Source organism: Chrysochloris asiatica, unplaced genomic scaffold, assembly GCF_000296735.1.
Source record: "Chrysochloris asiatica unplaced genomic scaffold, ChrAsi1.0 scaffold00053, whole genome shotgun sequence".
Taxonomy (NCBI): domain Eukaryota; kingdom Metazoa; phylum Chordata; class Mammalia; order Afrosoricida; family Chrysochloridae; genus Chrysochloris; species Chrysochloris asiatica.
In genome coordinates, this window is record NW_006408571.1 from 8,957,624 (window position 1) to 8,965,831 (window position 8,208).

The following is an 8,208-nucleotide window of genomic DNA, read 5'->3' on the forward strand; positions in this document are numbered from 1 at the left end:
CACTACAGTATGACAAACTGACACATGAGTGTATGGGTTTACTCCAAATAAAATGTGTTTAAATATGTCTCTGTGATCATGATCAGTAGATTGCTGCAAACAAGTTATCTCAATAATACACATGTCTCTGTCTCTTCTAGTCCCTGGTGTGCTGGGAGCATCAGATAACAGTGCAGATAAAGCAACATCCAAGAACCATATCACGCACAATCAATCTTGAAAACAGCATCAAGAAACCCAATCACATCAATATGAATCTCTTAAGGAGGTGGACCCCTTGTTCCTGAGGAACCTGCACTTTGCCAAGAAGCACAGCAAAAAGGATTTGAAGAAGATGCAGGCCAGCAATGCCAAGGCCATGGATGTGTGAGTCAAGGTTATCAAGGCTCTTGTAAAGTCCAAGGAAGTCAAATCTGAGATCCCAAAAGATGTCCCAACCAAGTCTGGGAAGCATACTTGGGGACACACTGCCAGGGATCTGAGGCTCTGCTGGCCAAAGCCAAGACTCAGAGTAAATCTCAAGTTCCATCCAAGATCTCAACTCAAGTTCTAGTCAAGGCCTCAACACAAACTCTGGCTCTAGGTCAGGCTTCTAAAAGTGAGCAGGCACTCACAAACACGGAGCAGTTTTCCATCTGAGGATAAAGGCATGGAGCTGGTGTCTTTCTGTGCTGTTTGTACAAATAAACCTGATGCCAAACTTAAATCAATAATTTACTTGTCTTCATCTCATAAAAGTGCCTTCAAAAAAGCCAAAAGGCTCAACAAAAACAGTAACTTCTGAAAGTAGATGTTGGGCCAGTAAAATTCAAAGCAAAGAGGTCAACTCTGAAGATTATAGAGACTTTTTGGGGGGATTCCAAAAGAGTAATCTTGATAGATTTTATGTAAGGAAGAATACATTCACAAGGGTTTATCATGAAGAAGTTATAAGAAACTTGAAAACTGCATTGGTGAGAAAAAGATCAGGAAAGTTGCATCAAGAAATTTTTTCCATCATGATACTTACCTCCTTATTATTTGGAGATAGTCAGGATTGTACTCCAATAATTTTATTGGAAATACTTACTCCATCCACCCTAGAGCCCTAATCTTACCCTTTCAGACTCCTTCTGTTCCAAAACCTTAAGGAAGTTTGAAAAGATGAATATGATTTGAGTCCCTCAAGGATGCCAAAACTGACACTTTGATGTGGTATAAATCAAAGAGCATAGAATTCCACGGGGAAGAGTTTAGACAGTTGGAAACACCACCTTCAGAAGTATATAAACCTAGATGGATAATATGTCTAAAAATAATAACTTCACATCTTGATTTTCTTAATAAATAATTTTATATTTATATAGCAGTACTTTTCTACTTAACCTCAAATTTAATCTTTAGGACATTTTAACTAGGATTGAATTACAAATACACAAAATATGCAAAAAAGGGAGCGACGAGTTCCCTATTATATCCAAGAGAGTATTGCAGTTCTGCATTTGTTTAATGTTTCTTCTATACTTTCAATATTTTAATAACGCTGAGATTTAATTTATGCAAAAACATGAACATCTATCATTAAGTTTATTCCCGAGAATGCTTTTTATATACATTTTTGCCACTGCCTCCTGGTAATGTACAAATACATGTTTTAGTAAACTCTCCATTATTAGATAGAAATAAGAATATAGATTAAAATATTAACCCATTCAGAGACTATTATAGTAGTCCTCATGGAAGATTTATCCTGAAATCTAGTGGTGGTGGTAGTGGTGGTGGTGATATGCCGTGGATACGGTTCCCACTCATAGTGAGCCTGCATAAGATTTGTGAGGCTGTAAATCTTTATGGGAGCAAAAAGCCTCCCATAACCTTGAGGTTAGGAGACCGGCTCATACCCACTATACTACCAGAGCTCCTGAAATAGAGTGATAGCAGTGGTAATTAAGAAAGGCTCAGACTTTAAAAGATGCTCTTGAATTGTGACAGACAAGATTTGATGGTTCAGATGTGAGGAGTAGAGAATTTGGAGTTTCAAGATGACTTCCAAGTTCATGCCTTGAACATTAGTTGAGAAGAAGAGGATTGATTAAGGGGCAGATGTGGAGTAAGTATGGAATGACTAAACATTTAGTTTTGTAACAAACTTATACCTGAGGTATTTTTCATTGAAGAAAGGTACTTTGGGGTAAGACACTTCTTTGAGAAAACATATGAGCCTTTATTGAAAAGTAACTAGGTTTGAAGAGTTAATAAGAAGGCCCAGGGACCTAGACAGGATGTCAGACCTTCTTCTTTTAGAAAGTGTCCTGATGAGGCCCAGAAAAGCTTCTGAATTAGCTGATGAGGCTGCCATTAGCTTCTTTTATGTAGCAGGAAGAAAGATACTGAGAGGACATTTAAAACACCCTATTTCAACAGCACTTAACAACAACAATTTCCATATCTGGCCCATTGCAATTATTACAACCTTCAGTAGTGAATAATAAAATGTATCCCTTTGTTCTAACCCTTCAGAGCAAAGCCTTCATGGAAATAAAATGTCCAGTTGCTTGAAATATTCTAAATGGATTTGGCAATGGAGAAACATCTCCTTCTCAGTAGCAAGCCAGTCATCAACACAGTCATTAGCAACTTAATTTAGCTGTGAATACTTGGTGTGTGAACTAGATGGAGTCCATTTTTTAAGGGTTTTGCTGGACAGTCTGGCTGTGATGAAGTGTTGAAAGCTAGCCTAAAGCACTTCTTGTCCAATGTTGTGCATGTTGGTAACAAGGGGAGCAATTCCATTGCCAGACAAATAATGTGTGAGAGACTAATAAACCACTTATAGCTGTTATCAGAGTGAGTGAGCCACCTAAGTGACAGCATGACAGAAGTGTAGCCTACATTCTCCTCTGCGTTTGCCTGCAAACATAAATTGACATGCAGGCACATTCTCCATCAGTCTTCTGAAGGAAATCATCATGGAAGTTAAGCATTCCAAACTTCAGAGTTGGCTTTTTTCTAGACTAGGGGAATACAGTGTGATAGATCACCTTTATATGGACTGTCTAGCCATGGTCTTTAACTCTCAGCAAATGATTGGGTGAGGACTAAATAAATAAAGTACTTGTGGCCCACCAAGGGGATTGAACAGTTTGCTAATAATGAAAATCAATTGCATGGTACCTTTATGGGGGTAGAACCAGGCAAATGAAGTATAAGTTCCCTAACAAGGGACATCCTGCTAGGTTTAGACATCCTGCTAGGTTTATAATGAACCATCTGAGAGACTGAAGGGGGTGGGCAGAGAGAGTCACTAACACCAAAAAAGAAGAGCTGGGAACAGATTACATCCTTTGGAATCAGGGTTCCTCTGCTGAGAACCTCTTATACTCAGGAGATAGAGATCCATAACACCAGAGACAGCACAAGAATGTAAGATGAGACAGCAAGTGTAGCAGAGAGACAGCAGCAACGGAACCAGGAGACCAGCATGAAATGCTATGGTGGGCTTTCCAGTCCATGAAGTGACAAAATAGAGTGCCTTCAGGCAAGAGACTTGCTGACAGAGTGGGGTGCCTCTTGGCACTTATATGCAGAGCTCAATTTGACAACCCTTGGAGCTAAAGAGCTGAGCACTTTCAGACTAAGATTTATTGGTGAAATTCACTGTCTCTGGGCACTTGTCAGTGGAGCTAGCTGAAGAGCTTTGTAACACTTGCCTGCGCAGGGCAGAGGTCAGAGTAGCCCCAAAGACCCAAGCGGACAAAGACCAAAAACCAAGAGTCCAAGGAAGAGGAAGTTGTCCAGAACAAAGAACATCCTTGTCAGTCATTCCTGATTCTGAACTGTGATTTGTTGTTTTCCTAATAAGCACCATAAAAATAAGGATTGTCTGTAAATTCTGAGTGGCCACTATAATGGATTATTGAACCTACCAAAGATGTAGAGAGGACTGGGGGCAGGACAGCCGGTGTCAGAATGGGTTAAAAGGTTGGAGAAAGGAGGTATGTTGGACTGTCACTTCATGGGAACCAGCTTTGGATTGCTGGTGCTGATCTTGATTCTCCTGTCTCCCCAGAAAGTAGAGGATCACCACCAGCTGTTGCTATAAGGAATATATAAAATTGCACCAAAAATAATCTTATAGAAACAATCAATTTCATAATAGGAAGAAAAAAAGATCATATTTTTGTATGTTTCATTTTAGTCCACTAACACATACCTCTCTCCTGCTATGTGCAAGGGGTTGAGCTAGAGACGCACAGAATCCTGAACACAATAGATAAGATCAGTGATTTAATGGACCTTATAGGAATCTCTGTTCTCATAGAGAGAGAAGGCAGGGGAAGGACACGAGAAAAATGTCCCCAATTTTCCTTTATAGAACAAAGGAAGTTTGGAAAAAGATAAAAATGTCTTAATTAATTAACTAGTTAATTCTACAAACATGTATTGATTTTTTGCTATTAACGAGATATTTGTATTCACAAGTGAACAAAAATGAGAAAGATTGCATCTCCAGTTAAGCTGACAAACTAGTAAGAGAGTACTTCTGATACAATCAGTCTCCTCTTCCCTCTTATTTTCTATTACTTTTTCTCCTTTTGGGCATCTTCCTTCAAGTCTTCTCTTAGAAAAATCTCTGACAACACTCAATGGCTTATTTAAAACAATTAAAAGAAGACAAGAGAGACTGTTCTTATGGTAATAAAAAAGTATGAATTTTAAACAAAAATATCTTGAATGTTATATCCATTAATAAAAATATTCAACAAAACAAGAATAGCAGATATTAATAATGTTGTTGTTGTTGTTATGTGCCATGGAGTTGATTCTGACTCATAGTGACCCTGTATAGGGTTTCCGAGGCTGTAAATCTTTACGGGAGCAGAAAGCCTTATCTTTCTCCCTCGGAACAGGTGGTAGTTTTGAACTGCTGACCCTGAGGTTCACAGCCCGAGTCATAACTGCTACGCTACCAGAGTATTAACAATAATTTCTACAAAATGTTTTGAATCTCCCCACTTCATTCTCCCAAATCCATTTCATGCACAACTGAAAGAAGAAATGTGATCCAATGGAACTCTAATCTGGTCACCTCTTGGATTAAAATCTTTCAACAAGAGTCTTTTCTCTTCCTCCTTGCAGGTCCAGGAAACTCAACTCCTCTGAACTGGAGTGATTCCTGCTGTACAAGGGATCTCAACTCCAAGTACATCTGGGGATTTCCTTGTGGCAGCCAGGACTTGGGCTTGTTCCAGGGAAAGCTTCCCTAGAGAGCCCGGCCAGAAGCCCTGCCTTGAGCAGTCCTAGGAGCAGTCTAGATAGGACATAGATAGAGGAAATGGGCTGGCAGAGGTTGGTTGGCACTGAGGGTTCAGGTCTGAGCTATAGCTGTCCTTTGTGGTGGAATCCATGATCAAGACAAGCAGCGAGATGTTCACAACCTCAAAACCTCAGAAAGCCTGGCACTTCCTCTTCCAGGTAGTTGTGGGATGGCCAGCAGCCATGAGGAACTGAGATGAAGACAGTGACCAAAACCCAGTATCTCGGTGGATTTATCCTTCCTGGATCCATTTGTTACAAAATGAAGTGTGTGTGTGGGGGGGGGGATGTTGGGGGAGAAGAAGGACACCTGAAACCAAAAATAAACCTGAATGAATGAACAGGTTCAAGAGTTCCTGCTGGATGGAACTTTCTTGGCTCTAAAGAAAAAAGCAACACACACACACATACAAACTCATACCACATAGAACTGGAACAAGATGATGAAGAAAAAGGCAAGACTTATCTATAGGTTTTCCCACTCCCCACCAGTCCCACAATCCAGGACTACCGTGCCAGGAGTTACATCCAAACAGGTAGGTGTTATTTTATTTTGTGTGCTTGCAGGTCCTCACGTAGGGTGGCTTTCTGTACAAGGACAGAGTGGGCCTGGCCATGGACCATCTCAGTCAGTCAGTCAATCTCCATGGAGGCGTAGATCTTGCCAACAAACATGTAGGCTGCATAGAAGCTAATGGTGTCGGTGAGCAGACAGGGCAGGACCATGAAAGCTGTGTAGCCAAAGTAGAGGAGAGAGGAGATGAAATCTGCAATGTCCAGCTTGTTAACAAAGTAAAAGGTGGAGCAAATCAGAATGTAGAACACAGATGCCCCCGAGACTAGGAAGTTCCTCCATCACTAGTGGTAATCCTCTGCACACAGCTGGAAGTATACCATAACAACGCTGATTTGGGAACAGGATACTACCAGGATGATGAAAACGAGGGACAGGAAGTCCAAGAGGTAATAGAACTGATTTCTCCCAGATGGCACTGAAGATGAAGAAAAGCTGGATGAACCTGACACCGAAGGGCAGGATCCCAGACAAGCGAATGCCCACCGATTCATGTACCACCGCTGTTCAGGGATCTGCCAGGGAATCTGGTTGGTGCACACAGGGTTGTCATACGGCTGTTGGCAGAAGCTGAAATAATAGTCGAAGTAGATGAGGAGCAGGAAGATCCTGAATGCTGGATCCACAATGCACAGCGGATCCACAATGCTGGGAAAGGGGACCGCTCCTGAAAAGTGCTTTCCCCAGATGAAGCAATTTAACACGAAGCAGATGTTGATTGCCACCCCAGGGTACAGTGTTGCTGTACAGAAGGCTCCTTTCTTCCACTGGTTGCCTTTTAGAGTGCAGTACAGACAGCTGGCAGAAAATCCACCAAACACCTCCATGTCATGAAAGCCCCTGGCTGGAGGCTGACAACATGCCACGCCTGGCCACAAAAATGACGGTGAGGATCATACAGCAGAGCTGACAAGAAACCCTGGGCCCCAGGGGCCAAGTATTTTTAGGGTCCAGAGTCCACGTCTATATCTGAGAAGGAGTTGGCTAAGGCCCATCAGGGTCTTCGTCCCATCAGGATTGCTCCCCAATCAGCGCGTTATGGAGCAGGTTGCTGCTTGCCCCCCATTCTCAGGCAGAACCAGGAGGCCCTGCACTCTTGGGTCCCCTCAATTCAATATCTGGGCAGAGACATAATCTACCTGGGGTCTGGGCCTCAGTGCCCACATTCAGCTCTTTTAGCCAGAGCCATCCGCTCCACCTCCGTCGGAAATCTGGCCACCTCCTTTTCAAGAGTTTCAGAACACTGCTTTTGAGAAGGAAGATGGAAGGTAAATTCTATCATTCCTTCCCGAGTTCCTAGAAATAGTCAAGGAACTCAGCCTTCCCATTTTAGGAGAAAGCCACAGTGGCTACCCTCCCTCCTCTGCTACGCCAACCCCCACCCCCATCCCTCTTTGTATCAAAATCCTTAGCAATTAAGTTGGAAGAGACCAAACCCACTTTGGGATTCGAGTTTAAGCAACCACCACTCGCTCCGCGCAGCTCCTTGAGGATGCCCACCACAGGACCAAGCTCAGGACGCTGCTTAATCTAGGAACACCCCTCCCCCAAAATTCTCCCAGCAGCCCTCACAGCCACTCTACTGCCAAGCAGTGTCCACCAAGAATCAGGTTGGAGAAAAGGGAACCAAGCAGTAGCGAATGATGTAAGAGTCTTTTATTCATTCAAATCTTGGAGAGTTTTATTTTTTTTTTCCTAAGAGAGTTTTTTTTTTTTTTTTTTGCGGGTGGGGAGGGGCGGGGAGGGTGGAGTAAGGAAATGGACTCTTCATACAGCATCAGACATTCAGACATCATTGATTTCTCTGACTTTTTAAATCATCATTATTTTTTAGTTCAAATGCCTGTATGCCTTTTTGGTCCCATTGTAAATAAATATAACATCATCCTGAAGAAAAAAACAAAAACAGTTTTCAACAGTTTTTGTGATCTTAAGATAAAATTCAAATCCTTAAAGAAGTCTTCTAAGCTTTACATGACCTCCTGAACCATCTAGTACTTCTATATCTAGAACTTAATAAGCATTAACTAACTTGTCCTTTGAGTTACTAAAGTTGATCTTTCTCAGTTTCCTTTGCCTACGATGACTCACTCTAACTGTCACACCCTCAAGTCGTGAGCTACCCCCTACACACATACACAGCTTTCTTTACATCATCTGTACAACTCATCTTTTAGGTCTCAGTTAAAAAAGAGATACTAAGTCTCTCTTCTCCTTTACGCGGTAATCACTCATGATTTATCCCTTCTAAGAGTGGTGCGGCTCTGTGGGTTAATGTGTTGAACTGCAGAGTCTGTTTGAACTGAAAGGTCTGTGGTTCAAGCTCACCAGTAGCTCCT

At 41.9% G+C, this 8,208-nt stretch overlaps 1 pseudogene; it reads right to left on the bottom strand.

Annotated features, from left to right (window-relative positions):
* Window positions 1-5,928: 5,928 nt before the first annotated feature.
* Window positions 5,929-8,104, bottom strand: LOC102838585 (annotated as a pseudogene).
* Between the last annotated feature and the right edge of the window lie 104 nt (window positions 8,105-8,208).